Source organism: Tympanuchus pallidicinctus, unplaced genomic scaffold, assembly GCF_026119805.1.
Source record: "Tympanuchus pallidicinctus isolate F22 unplaced genomic scaffold, pur_lepc_1.0 scaffold5, whole genome shotgun sequence".
Lineage (NCBI taxonomy): Eukaryota > Metazoa > Chordata > Aves > Galliformes > Phasianidae > Tympanuchus > Tympanuchus pallidicinctus.
The window spans coordinates 64,415,168-64,429,217 of record NW_026294769.1 but is presented as its reverse complement, the minus strand read 5'-3'; the positions used below and the strand labels follow the sequence as shown (position 1 = coordinate 64,429,217).

General features: G+C 43.2%; 1 protein-coding gene across 6 annotated transcripts in view; it reads right to left on the bottom strand.

The window, feature by feature from the left end:
* The window catches only part of ZHX2 (zinc fingers and homeoboxes 2), a 65,694-nt gene that overhangs the window by 34,614 nt on the left and 17,030 nt on the right, over positions 1 to 14,050 (bottom strand). For 5 of the 6 annotated variants that reach the window (XM_052703980.1, XM_052703985.1, XM_052703982.1 and 2 more), the window contains exon 2: positions 1,955 to 2,020. The gene's annotated coding sequence lies outside the window, so the exon portion shown is untranslated. Of the gene's footprint in view, positions 1 to 1,954; positions 2,021 to 10,290; positions 10,435 to 14,050 lie in introns of those variants that run through there. The other variant, XM_052703983.1, reaches the window with a different exon arrangement.

The window sequence follows — 14,050 nt, the reverse complement described above, 5'->3', positions numbered from 1 at the left end:
TCACCCTCTTAACACAGCCATGATATATCAGAGCTCCTGCATTGCTGCTTTGCTTTGACTTAACAACACAGACAGCATTTGCGTGGCACCAGCATTGTGCCTTTGAAGAGCCTGAGCACAGCATAAGCAGGTCCCCCTGTTTGCTCCTCTTGCAGCAGCGAGCACCGTGTGGGTGCATCAGGACACACATTCATCAGGACTTCAGAGATGCTTGCAGAGCAGAGGCCAAATTTCAACACTGCCTACTTAACAGAGAATGAAACATTTGAAAGCAAACGTTGCCTGAACAGCATTCCTAATGTACGGTTATGCTATACAACGTGCTACACAGCACCTTTCAGCTGAATGCATCTTTCTAACACAGTCTCTACCCATCCCATCTCTCTGCAGCCAGCACAGTGCAGAGAACAAGGCCAGAGTCCCTCAGAGCGACACTTTGTAAGCGACTGACAAGAAATAAACTCACACCTTGATTAGCAGCTCTCCTGTGGCAGCCTGAGTACCAAGGAAGGAGGAAAAACACTTTTGATTCAAAAGGAGACTAGACGATGGACCTTACTGAGGACAAATCCCAAACACCATCATGATCTCATGCCATTTTTCTCCCAGTAATAACAGGACTCATTGCTGGAATCCATCACAAAAGGCTGAAAACAGGATTCCCTATTGCTGGGTTTTTGCTTATCCATTTCTGAATGCCTGCCAGTTATTTATTTAGCAATTTTTACCATGTTTTTTTTTTTCTGAACGCTGATGGACTCCATTTCATTCCTGTTAGCATAACAAAGCCCTTTCTTTTTTCAGGCTGATTTCAATTTGGGGTTTTATTCTGCTGTAGCCCAAATAGATTTGTGTTGGTGTAACAGAAAACAGGCTGTATGCCACCAAAATAAAAATGGAAACAAAATTCTGCTGATTTCCAAGTAACCGTAGATTTCTACCACCAACAGAAGAGGGTAAAAATGGGGTTGGGCTGATTTTAAAAACCTCAAAAAAAACACAACCCTTGTACAAGTGCTCTGATAGGAAAATGTATGGAAAAGCAGTGAATTCTGGTAATGCAGAAGGGAAACCCTTGGTTTTCCTTTGCTTCCACACGTAACTATCTTGGAAAACAATGTTTTCCATTGCTTCTATATGTAACTATATAACTAGATACCTGTTTAGCTATATACATAACTACAATAGCTATGTATAGTTTTATATATATAGTGTGCATACATGTATGCACAGTAAACACGTACAACATATACACACATATATATATATACTCTCTCTCTCTCTCCCCCTCTCCTTCTAAATATAAGTTATGTATATATATATATGTATGTATATGTATATACACACACACAAGATACTGGCTGAGCTGCTTTGAAGCAAGGAATGGAGCCAGGCAGGCAGATGTCTCACGTGGTGCCAAAGTACCTCTGAAGTTCCTCGATCAGATCAGACAGGAGCCAAATATTGTGTTGTTTTCTGTGTTGATGACAGGGCTGCACTGCTATATGCACACACACACGCTCAAAAACAACCTCATGGCAAACCCATCTTTTTCTCCCCTTTTGGAACACACAAGCTTTCTTCCTGAGAAATTCCTTGCCTCAAGTCTCCATTAATGTTTTTTGTCTTTTAATGTCTGGTAGGGTTTGAAATCAACAAACAAGTTTCAGACAGTGCTAATGGTCCATTCTATTGACCATATTCACAGTCAAATGCATTCATGTGGTTCATATCTGCAACAAGATAATTACTCAGCCTATGTGGCAATACAATGCTGACTTTATTTTGTGGGTTGCAAAGAGGTGCCAGAGACACACAACTGGTTCCAAAGTACTAGAGTTACTTGCTGTAAACAGTTCTGTCTTCTAAAAAAATTTCTTTTTATTCTTCCTTCTGTTGGAGCAAGCTCATGTTTCTCACTTAAAAGGAAAATAGAAATAAAACATCTACTCACTGCACTGTATTTCTTACATCCTGGGAATTCAGCACTACTTTTGAAGGCAAGCAGAACTTCAGACACCTACAAAAGAAAGGGAAAGCTGTGTAAGCCCAGGAAAACTGGGGAGAAAAACAGCAAAACAGCAACCATCCCACCCTGTTGCAATTAAGTTTATTTGACTGCACCCAAGAATGCTGATGGATGGGAACTGCAGCAATGCCTCTTCAATGACTGCTGACAGGACTACGCAAATGTGCTCCAGGATGTCGTGCTGCATACCTCAGGAGCCCCTTGGGAGAAAGAAAATCCACATTTCCAAGGCCAAGCAGACAGCGGGGAGCGATCACATAGGGATGTCCTGAGATTCGGCTGCTGTTGGGCTGGAAATACCCACAAGCATCTGCAGCAGCAGACACATACCAGAACCAGCTCTGGCTACTGGGAGCCTCGACAAAATGCTTGTGGCCCACTGCCCTTCTCCTCCTTTCAAGGACTCACCAGCTGGATCCTAAAGCTAACATTAGTTTTCCTCATTTTCTATTTTTTTTTTTTTTCATTTTTTTCTTTTTTTTTTCTGCAGATGGGAGAGAAAGGTCTGAGAAATGCCCTGCCTGAGAGTGAGGGAATAAACACCAAGGATATGTGAAGGAAAATGAGGGGTCAAAGGGTGACCTGAGTGAAAGCAATACATCCAGCCAAACTCACCCCTCGTGAGACAGAAGCTTATTGATTGTTTTGGCAGTGCCCAGAACGCAGCTAAAGCTGAATTTGAAACTTCACACAGTCTGTGCTATCTGGATACGGAAAGGTTGGCTGGGAAACTTGACAAGTCAGAGAAATAACCTGAAGTCTTGTGCTCCTTTCCAGCAGGCCAGGGAGTCTAAGGCTCTTTTCAAAGGAATCACAGAATCATTAAGGTTGGAAAAGATGTCTAAGATTATCCAGTCCAACCATTAACCCATTTCCAGCATACCAATAAACCATGCCCCTCAGTGCCACATTTCTTCAGCACCTCCAGGGACAGTGACTGCCACCTCCCTGGGCAGCCAGCTCCAGATACAGCTTCCACATACGAGATACAACTAGATTTCCTGAAAGAATATCAGAGCTACTCAAGTAGCCAGGAGCTACACAACCGAAAGTACTTCCTAAGATCTCAGAATAGAAAAAGCTGCATGTTTATTCACAGATAAATGGCAAACTGCTTCCCATTTTCTCCACCTCAAAGTAAGGCTAAATGCTAGTTTCATCACATCGTAACAGAGAACACCTCTACCTGCTGAAGGGGTGGAAACTGCCTGACACTGGGATTTTGGGATGGAACCTCCCATTCTCCCATGTTGTGCTGTAATCCTAGTGCCAAGCAGTTTCAGTATTTAACGGGGTCAGTTCAGTGATCTTGTACAGAACCCACTCTCTGAAATCTGCCTTTTCAGTGCTGTGTCCAACATACAAGTGCTGCTGCCTTAAGAGGCCTCAGACTACCCCTGCAAATAAAATGCTTCTAACCACCAACCAAATACCTACAGTGCTAAGTAGCCCTGTCATTCCTTTCATCTCCAAGCTCTAGTTAGAGAGTTAATTAAAATAAATACATTACATACAGGGTCATCGCTTTTTAGGATTGTGTAACGAGTCTTTCAGCTGTTGGTGCTTTTCCTTAACACTCAGCTGATCCAGTTTCTGTGAGGCTCCCAGCTTTAGGAAACATGAAGCAGGAAGAAATCGCCAGAGTGACTAAATCCAGCTCCTTGCCTTTGTGTTTGTACCACGCAATCCTCTTCAGAATGCACGGTAAGAAATTCCACCCCTTGCTGCTATGAAAACACAATTTAACACAGCAGCTCAGAAACAAGTTGGGAATATACATATACACATATATATGCATGCATATATGCATGCATATTCCAGATACATATACACATATATATGCATGCATATATATGCATGCATATTCCAGATCTCACAAACAGTCTCCTGGTGCTGGGAGATGTACTACTGCTTTTGAAAGTTTGGAGTGAGGCAATAGTGAAATACGGAGTCACAAACACATTTTACATGGAAAAGTCTTTTTTTTTTTTTTTTTTTTTTTTTTTTTGCAACTGGTGTGTGATTAGTAATACAAAGAAACCGGGTCTTGCTCAGCTTTGTTCAACCTGAGCAATCCTCCTTGAGCAGCTCCTCTTGAATGGACCAATGCAAACCGAAGCACCAGCCCGAGCCCTGCGTGGTCATTTGGGATGCTTGCTAGAAAGAAGTTGCATACCATAAAAAAGCAAAACTAAACTAAAAAAGCCCACAAATAAACAAAAAGACTTCTAAAAGTATTTCGCTTCATGAACACCAGCAGGTTCCAAACATCACACCTCTAACCACCTGAGAACGGGATTATTTTTCACTGTTTGCAACAAGATTTCCTCCAAAAAACTGTTGAAATAACTTTAGTGAACTCAAATGTAAATCTGGAGCTGCTCTTAGGGCATAGAAGAGAAATAGTTGTACTTTTTAGCAGCTCAACAGTAAAGTTCCTCTGAGACTCTCTCAACCTAAGGAAATAATCAATTTTGCAAAATAACATTTTACAAAGAGAAATGGAATTGGGAGTCCTGAAAGCATTTGCTTTCCCCAGCTGCGCTTGAGTCAAAATAAAATAAAACAAAAGCCAAACTTCTCCTTAATCTCTTTTCCTGAAACATGTCAATTTGGGAATTTAACCCCACAGCCTGCCTGCCCAAAACACTGATGTGGAGTACTCTAACACCAACCTCTGCCAGCTGCCAGCAGCTCTGTGAGGCTTTGGTGACCCATCACCATACTCCCACAGTGAGCTGCCTCATTGCCCAGATTTGGGAAGTCCCATGCTCTGGCTAAGGGAGATGCAATGGGTTGAGTTCTCATCGCTCTATCTGACCATCAAAGCTTGCTTGGCCATGCCCTGCCTGACATGGCATAAAGGCCACAGGACAACAAACACCCAAGTAAGCTCCTCAGCCCCGGCTGTCTGTATCCCAGGAGGCATTTATTGAGTTTTCAGTCTAGCTTAGATCCCCCAAAACTACCATGATAAAAATTACCACCTTAGTTGAGGTGAATTTCTTTGAGCTAGAACAGAAATGCCTTCTATCAAATTAAATATTCACAGCTGTGTAGGAAAAGGATGGTTTACAGCCTGGAGATTACAGACTGTTATTATGGTATGATTAGAAGACACAAGCTTTCCTGGAAGTTGTCTGCCTCAATGCACTGAAAATCCCCATTATCCTGGTGGGTCCTGAGCACCCTAGTGTCTATCAAGGCACTGCAGTGTGTTGTAGCTGCTCCACTCTGGGTATTCAACCAAGACTGGTGACCCTCTGCAGAAGGAGAGAATGCATTCATGATGATCCCTCACTCCAACACACTTTTATAAAGCTTATGCATTCCCATATGTAAGACACGTGCTTAAATAATGCAAGAATAGCACAGCTGAGCACAGACACAGGGAGGAGAATACATGGATGGTACTTCTGGCAGTGTCAAAGTCCTATCCTGGGTTAAGCCAAACCACTTCACGTTTCCTCTGTTTGCAATGCTAATAATGAATGCACAGCTGGAAGGTTCAGTGCAAAGTTTAATTAAAATCATTACTGCTTCTATCCCTTAACAAACCCGTAAGAGAAGTCCAGTTTCCATCAAATACCTGAATAGGCACTGGACAAGCTATTAAAACAGAAAACATAGCCCTGAGGCTTCCAAGCACGTTCACCAGATGTCATCGTGCAACTGGGAACACCCAATGATGCCCGGATGTCCCTGCACCTCTTCATCCCAAGACCTCATCTGTGCCCCCCAGGGCACTCAGCTGCCCTTCTCCAGCACTGAGATGGATGAGGAGATGAAGCCTCCTACGTGTGATGGGCATGGCAGTGGTGGGTCAACGGTTGGATCAGATGATCTTAGTGACATTTTCTAACCTTAATGATTCTATGATTCTACAGAGGAATGCAGGCAAGGCTGGGAGAGAGAAGGTTGCTGCAGCTTCTGGCATAGATGGGCACGGCAGGCAGCTCCTGTGAGGGACCATCCTCTCCACCCTGGCAGCATGACAGCCGTGAGCACAAGGTTGTGGTCCATGCTGCCTCTCCACTCAGTCCATACAGCTTTCCACACTTCCCCTCCCCATGATATAGCCCATTGGGAACCAAGTTATAGAACCAAAATGAAAGAGAATGGGAAAGCACTGCTCAAAGTCAACTATATCTACTTTTCAACACATTGCTTAGCTGTGGATGCTAGCACAAGATATACTACTCTCTATTCTATTCTCTTAACTGTTTCTAGTTTCCTTCAACAAATCAAAGTGTTTTCTTGAAGGGTGAGAAATTTGTATCATATACCATTCTCAGTTTGCTGCTGGCTTTGAAGAGAAGAATGCTTGGTTGTGTAAGAAAATTCAGTGATGTCCTGCAGTGTTTGGCCATAGCCAATTTATTTGGCTTTTAGTGGAGTTGAACTATTTCACATTATTCCTATCCCTTGCTTTTCAGATTGTCAACCTCTGAATAGTTACCTATGAGATGAGGTACCAGAGGCTCACCCAGAGCTGGGAAGCTGTCCTACTCTCTTTCTGCCAGAACCAGGACTGACAACTGTTTTTCATCACTGGTTGCTATAGTAGGACTATTGTAGGACACTTTTGCTACCCAGCATATGTACAGCAATAATTTTTATTTCAAACCACCTAGCTGTGGACTATTCATCTATGAGGGCTGCTCTGAAAGTTATGCCTCCTATTTCATAATGTTGGCCTGCAATGTCAGAGGTGGATGTTGGCAGTATGGCAGTAGTGGTTCAGCCTTCCCACCAGTATTCAGTTACATGATGTTGCTGTGTGACAGACAGCAGCAGACGGGCAGTCTGACAAAATGGTATCTGACATGGAAGCATGTATGGAGTAAAGGTCACTGAATTCCTCCATACAGAAAAAATGGCACCCACTGACATTCATCAATATTTGCTGAATGTTTCTGGAGACCAAACAGCAGATGTGAACACAGTGAGGTGGTCAGGAGTGCATTTCAGTAGTGATGACAGCAACATGAAAGATAAGCCATGTTCCACATGGTGATGCACAGCTGTCACATCATGAAATGAAGAGTGTCTTGATCAGCTCATCTGCACAGCTCAGTGGATTACAACCAGGGAACTGTGTACAAAGCTGAATATTAGCTTCAAAGTATTGGAAACAATGGTGGCAATGTTGGAATATCACAAAATTTGCACCAAGTGGGTCTTATGAATGCTCACACTGGAATAGAAAGAACCCCGTATGCAAGTTTGTGAGGACCTGTAGAACCAATTTGAGGGTGAAGGTGATAGTTTCCTGCATCACATCATTACTGGAGATGAGATGTGGTGTCACTACATGCTGGAGTCAAAACTGCTGTCCTAGGACTGGCAACGTGAATTTCCCATTAAGGAAAAAATTCAGGATGCAGCCCTCAGCAGGTAAAGTCACATGCACTTTCTTTTGGGACAGGAAAGGGCTGATGAAAGATGGAACAGCATGGACAACATTTTCCTATCTACGATGCTGTCACAGCAGCTGTGAAACAGTGGGTCACCTCCAATGGTACAGATTTTTAAGACTGTGGCATGCAGGCTCTTGTTCAATGCTGGTGAAAATGGTGGTGACTATGCAGAAAAGGAGTGTTTTGTAGCTAAGAATTTGCTCTATCAAATAGTGCTGTTGTGCTCTTTTTACCTGTTGTATGCATGCAAATAAATGGGAGGCACTACTTTCAGAGCAACCTATGTACTATCTAGTTTTCAACTCCAAGGGATGCCCAGCCCTGGTGTTCAGATCCATCCAGGTATCATCATACAAGATTGCTGGGGAGACACAGAGGCTGTCATACACCAGGGATGCAGACAAGTATCACACACTCCTTCCTTCCCCCCACAAATATTTAAGCTCAAAACAATGGTGATACTAAAGAGGAAAAGATCAACAGAGAAAGATAACTGCAGTGAACAGAATGCGAAAAGCATTCTAAATCCACACCAGCCACCACAATTTAAATGCATGTGCCAGCTTGGAAAGGACAAGGGTTACCATTCGAGATTCCCTACAGTTGGGATCTTGCAGGAGCATATGCCAAATGATGCGAACAGCAGTCAATGAGCATTTCCCCATATGTGTACAAACCTATTTGAGTTAGACTGCAGCCAGAAACATCACTAGCTGTTTTCACCACTTAGATTCAGTGTCAGAATGACACAATTTAAAGCCTCCCAGTACTGTTGTTGGGTTTGGCCTGGTCTCTCCAGTTTCAGCCTGATTTCCTCACCAAATGACACTCAGCCATACAGCAGTCTTTCTCCTGCTCTTAATTCATTCCCCCTTTGTTTCCCTCAACTCCCAAGCTGAAAAGAGAAGAAAAACAACTTGAAAAAAAAAAAAAAAAAAAAAAAAAAAAGGACCAGTTGAGGCCAGCCAGCAGTTACATTTTGCTGCTATAAAAATAAATCTGAGAGGAGGGGGTTTCCCTCATCCGGCTATTTAGACCATTCCTACTTTTGGCTGTAAGTATCAACGCATTTGCAAATTGCTGCCAAACACAGCAGCCGTCAGTGCAAAAGTGGTACGAGACACAAAATGAGCATAGGGTGTAAATATAAAGCAAAAAATTGCTCCATTCAAGTAATGGTGTTTGTTTCTCAGCTGTGGAAAATCAGCGCCGGTAGGTGCTGGTAAATCTTTTTATTTTCAGTAAGAGCATCTCTGTATTGACATCAGGGAAACTGGAGCCGAAGCACCAGCAACCACTGCTCAGGTGCCAATGTCTTGCAGAAATGCTGTGAAAGGGCAAAGTCTGCGCATACTGAGCACTGAAAAATGGCACGCAAGGGCAGAACTGATGTCTTCTGTGATTGCCATGCAGAGCAGGGCTGGCATACTCTTCTGGCAGAGATCCCTGTCCTGGTGCTGCTCCCTGGGCACCCCAAGGCTCTGATGGCTCTGCTTGTCCCTAGGACTAAAAGTTTGGTAGGAAAAACCCATGAACCTGTCACTTTTTGTCTGTTTCTCTTTGTCCTGAGGATTCCCAGCACAGCCTGGGCACTGTATCAGGATATTCTGTTAGGAATCAGTAATTTGGGTCCCATCCTTTCCCTCCAGCCAGATCTTAAATTTTATTTTTTTAAGGCAGAGAATACAAAGAGATGGAACAAAACTTTCTCCTTGCAGCCTGCTCATCCTGCAGCCCCACCAGTCCATCCTACCCCTTCATCACCCTCATGGCAGCAATGGCTGTACCGAACATGGATTTGTTATGCCTCCAGGTCCCACACAACCAAACACCCTCCAATATTCTTGGAAGCCAAGAGAATACAGGCTCAGGCACTGAAGCTTCTATACATAAATTCAGACAGGACCTTTTATTATTTTCCACTGTTCTAAATGCATGTAAATTAAATTAAGATTTGGAGTCTTGTCTTGAAGAAAGTCTGCAGCAGCAGAAGCTTTTTCTATCTGATTTGGGATCCAGGGCACAATTACATTTCTGAGAGCAAATCCACATACTGCTTAAATGCATCTCTGCTACACACTCCAGGAAAAGAAGCTCCGAACGATGGAAAATAAAGCTGAGTTCACATCCTACTGTGAATAGCTGTTGAGAAGAAACACACTTTCACCATTTAAAAATCAGATAAAAAAGTAGTTCATACAACATTGACCCTATCTTTCAAAATAACCTGCAATATGACATTAATTTCTTCCTTCTCTTAATATATTTAATGAGCAGGAAAAAAAAAGCACACATGCCACACATGCACACCCCTTTATGCACACCCTTTCTCCAAGTGCTCCTTGTTATTCTTCCAGAACAATACTTCAAAGCTGTGGAGATCACTGTATGTCACCTTTTTTTTGAAAGATCAGATACACTGCATCAAAAAGCATGCAGGAAAAGTTCTAGGGCATGGAACCAATTTCTGCACACTTTTATCTGGGTCAGCTTTTCTATTGATTCTGCAAATACCATATCATTTTTTTTTTAAGCCAAGATTTTTTTCTGTTTGTTTCAAAAGAAGAAAAAGAGAAGATCAGAACTTAAGTCAAACACCCAACTGAGCCAAGGACTAGTTCTGCTGGGTGACTGCAATTCAAAACGGTAGATGTAAAAAATAATAAAGTCTAACTAACTTTAAAAGAGCATCTGGATTGATTTCTAAATTCACTAAATACCATTTTCCCATACTGCCTCTTTCTTTATTGTACACATTTAATCCTCATTGTTACACACATGAGACAGCTGACAATGTCTAGGAAAGCTAATGTGAGGCAAACACATGAAAAGCACTCACACATGTTTTATCATTAATGTATCTCTCCATTTCTCTGCCAACTGCCAAGTCTTGTTCCGTGGTTATGACCTATTTGGCACAGCTTCCAGCTTTGCTTTATGTTGTCTCATCAACCCTAGTGTCTGTCTTAAGGTGCTCTGTAACAGAAATAACAAATAAGAGTAGCCTTAGGTGATGAAAGGCTGGATTTTGTTTTAGGATGAGATATCTTGAGATCTCTTATCACCTCCATCTGCACATACAGTTGGGAAATGGAGAAGGGTACTTCTAAGGACAAAGCCTATCAATAGGTGACAGTCTGTAGCAGTAGCAACTTGAAAGATTGCTTGTAACTCCAGATGACAACTGAAAAAAAAATAAAGTAGTTGGGAAGTCTAATTAACTCCTGGTGAAAACAAAACTAATGAACTAACTGACTTACAAGTGCTTTTCCAGCATGCAGTCCTTTTAACACTGAGATGCTTTTTGCACATTTTGATGGTGGTGGGAATAACTGGGAATAACTAAGTGCTGCCCAAGAGCCGGATTAGCAAGTTTACTTCTGCTGGAAGCTAGGCGCACATTTTGGCAAGATTTGGTTTTGCAGGAAACCAGGCATGTGGCAAGTGGGGACATTTACATGAGTGCTTCTGACTCAGAGCTAGAGAAGGATCTGACTCAGCTAAGCACCTCCTTCCTGGCCCTGGCACACCAGCCTGGAGGATCACCAGGATGGATTCCTAAGCTCTGTCAGAGTTGCATCTTTACATTCCATTTTCCCGCCTTGAGAGCTGCGATGGAAAAATGAGTCACAGTGTCCTTTACAGTAACTGTGTGATGCTATCAGCGCTTCCAACCCAGTAGAAAAGTGAATTTGGATACACGACTGAGCAAACCCCCAAACTGGGCTGATGGTCCCCTCTCCTCATGCCTCCCTGCTAAGCTCTCTGCTCTCCAGCACTCTGCTGGCAGCTCCATCTGCTTTTATTCCAGGCATCACAATATCATCATTGTCCACTGCAATTTGAGGAGACTAGTGGATGCAGCTCCCGCTCAGCAGAATCACCCAAAGAGATGCTTCCCCAAAGCCTGCTTGACTCCCAAGAATGGGCTCAAGGGGCTGGGCTAAAGCATGGAATCATGAAATCATTGAGATTGGAAAGACCACTAACAGCCTGTAATCCATCAACTTGTAAACCATAGTTTGTAAACCATCAACTCATACTGATGACTGCTCTGGACTATGTCCCTCAGTGCCAATTTACCCTTTTCTTGAACACCTGCAGGGATGGTGACTCCACCACCTCCCTGAGCAGCCAGCCTGTTCCAATGCCTCACCACTTATTCTGAGAAGAAATCTTTCCTAATTTCCAGTCTTAACCTTTCCATCATCCTGGACCAGCCACCTTTCTGCTCCCCACTAAGCCATGCTCCACTCAAGCTGAAATGCAGTTTCTAATACACTGCTAATTGCAGAACTGTTGCTGTATTACATCCAGACTTCTGCCTTTTGCTGTTATTAATTGATTGCTTGGAGCTTCGCAATCTTTCGAAGAAAACGCCTTGAAAAATTAGTCTGGGGAGAATCACATTAAACAGGGAAACGAAAACGTCTTCCTAACTGTGCCGTAAAAAGTAGGCCAGGCTTCTCTCTGCCAAATCTCCGTGTACCCCTGCAGCAGTAACAGTTGGCACAATTCTTAAAATACGTACAGGTTGTGACAAGGCCGGCTGATTAAAGACCAGCTCAGAGCGCTGGGAACGCTTAAAGCATCAGTGGTGAGTTTTAAAACTGGAGAGACATCGTGGCTTCAAAAGAAACCTCTCCAGCCTGGTGCTCATCCAGCAGCTCCTTTCGGCCCTGCGCAAGATGAGTGACCAACACAGTCCCCTCCTCTACATCATCTCTATGGGATGTGCAGGACTGTTCTGCCTCAGCTGCTTCCATCATTTCCTGTCAAGTATCAGTGACCCACCATCACAGTAGGTTTAATTGGGAAATACTCTCATCTCCTTATCACAGCAAGGCTGACTGGAAATTTGGCTTCATCACTCCCACGTCTCCATTAAAGTCCCCACGTTTCAACAGCACAAAACACTGCCTGGCCATGTTTTCACAAAACTCCATCTCCCAGCTCTGATGGCCTCAGTCCTGGCCAATCCTCACTACCCCAAACCCTTTTCTGTCCGCCTGTGGCCTCTGTATTTAAATATTCAGGCAACTTTGCAACTAACAACGCTTTTTATGCCTGTGCTCTTCCACATGGACTTCAATAAGCAGCTTTTGGCCACCCGTTCCACAGCGAGTCACCATACGTGGGGTGGTTGTCTTTGAAAGAGCTGTTGGGCAAATGAGTCAATGATAGGAGTAGGTGCACATGGAACTTGGGCAGACTCTCTTAAATGAAATTTACAGACAACTACAGGCAAACACTGTGCTCAGGTTTATACACAACACCTCGGAGCAGGAAATGGTGGTTTGAAGTAGCTGGCATAGCACAAGTTTGTCTCACAAATTGTCTCCTTGTGACACTCTGTGATGACTTCCCAGTAATTATGGAGAAGCAGCGACAGTGACCAGGGTGAGTCCCCAGAGCAACCTCTGTTGTCTCAGCGCAAACAGCTCAGGCTTTATTTGTACTTATATGCTAGCATTTTCCAGATTAAATGCAGGGGATAAAGCAAAACCCTCAGTGTCTCTACTGGCCTTGATCCTAACTCTGCTACAAACTCACACATATCCCACTGAAATGACCAGGCCCCAGTTGAGCCCAGAAATCCCTTTATGTAGAGCCCTTAGCACTACAAAGAGGTCTATAACACTCTGCTCAGAGATTAAGGGTGCTCAGTCATTTCATTCTAGGTGGAAGCTGAATTTGAAATGTTTTCCTACTGTTCTCAGGGGGGTTTCACATTTTACACGTGTGACAAAGCATATATGGGTTGCAAGAAAATAAATCACGACTACGTAGCATTGCCTGAAACCTAAAGCATCCATGGACCAAATTTCATCACTAGTTTCAAGATGCTCAAATCACCTCTGGTACTAAAATAAATGCAGAATGTGGTGCTGGAAGATTAAGGTCTCTCCAAGCCCTGTCAAGATATACTGTCTGTAAATAGCAGCCAAGGTAGGCTTTATTGTCATGGAATGCCAACAAATACCAGGCAGTGCTTCTGATCTATCTTAGTTTGGTGCATATAATTTTAATTAAAGCATTTAAGTAAATACAGATGCAAATCAGGCTCAGTATAGCATCTGGCAAATTGCTATCAGAGCCCCGAGGCTACTGGCAAATTATCAGCATGCACCTCCGTGATGTGAAGTTACCAGACCCAGTCTTGGTGAAGGCACTGTGAATTTTGTTTTGCTGTTTGGCTTACACTGGAAGTAAAACCTCATACTGGTACACACGTAAAAGGTTAAATTGTCCTCTGTTTCAAAAGGAGCTTTTAGGAGGTAAACCAACATCATTAAAACCTGTTCTTTAGACAGCCTACGTCTAGCAAGAAGGAAAAAAACCTTTTGCATTACTGCAACACCTATCAAAGGAACTCAAAGCGCCTCTGAAATGTTAATTAATCCACACTCTTCCCAAGGGAGATCTATTTTAAAGATTGTTATATGTAGTTTGCATTATTCTTGCATTTGCCAAAGGCTCACAGGAGGGAAGCCACAGAGGTCGAATCTGGACCTGGAGCCTCGACTGCCTGCTCCTCTATGTTCGATCACAAGACCTCCCTCCCCAAAAATCACAAGAACTCACTTGCACCAGAGAAGTG